The sequence below is a fragment of the Macrobrachium rosenbergii genome, chromosome 10 (assembly GCF_040412425.1).
Source record: "Macrobrachium rosenbergii isolate ZJJX-2024 chromosome 10, ASM4041242v1, whole genome shotgun sequence".
NCBI lineage: Eukaryota > Metazoa > Arthropoda > Malacostraca > Decapoda > Palaemonidae > Macrobrachium > Macrobrachium rosenbergii.
The window spans coordinates 11,584,451-11,585,043 of record NC_089750.1 but is presented as its reverse complement, the minus strand read 5'-3'; the positions used below and the strand labels follow the sequence as shown (position 1 = coordinate 11,585,043).

General features: G+C 35.2%; 1 long non-coding RNA gene across 1 annotated transcript in view; it reads left to right on the top strand.

The window, feature by feature from the left end:
• Positions 1 to 280: 280 nt before the first annotated feature.
• LOC136842976 (uncharacterized) overlaps positions 281 to 593 on the top strand; it is a 19,318-nt gene continuing 19,005 nt past the window's right edge. The window contains exon 1 of the long non-coding RNA XR_010854396.1: positions 281 to 593. This exon is cut by the window's right edge and continues 537 nt beyond it. This is a non-coding gene — a long non-coding RNA (uncharacterized lncRNA).

The window sequence follows — 593 nt, the reverse complement described above, 5'->3', positions numbered from 1 at the left end:
CACCCAAGCGAAGCGCCGCGCCGAGAGCCCGTGACCCTCCTCAACCGTCATCTTCTACGGTTACCGAACCACTAGATAGATTCAAGTTTTAAATCCACTTTCAGAATTACCTGATAATTATCTTAGTGTCAATATTTTATATTTAATTTGAAAACAGTTACATTCAATAAGCTAATAGTCCAAAATGAAGTTCTTATATTTTATCATAATATATATGATATACCGTTACTATAGTTGACGAAACCATTCACCAAAGTGTTAGCCATGTCTGTTCATGTTCGGCTGGAGAAAGCGGGGTGCAAGTGGCCATGTTTGAATGAAAAAATGCCGGATGAATTTCTCTCCTGTACGATATAGTGATCGGTAAACTAAACAAAGACTTTTGTTTTGGTAAATAGTGTTAATTACAGAACTAAAAAAAAAAAAAACTTATATCAGTGGTAAACGTGATGATCCAGGTGATAATGGGGTTTGAAAGTAAATTTAGCTTTAGACGAACTCATCAGTAATTAGGTCCTTTGGTGAGAAGCAGTTAACAATACTTATACGTTCGAGGATAAATTAAACTTATATATAACTGCCAGTGAATTTAC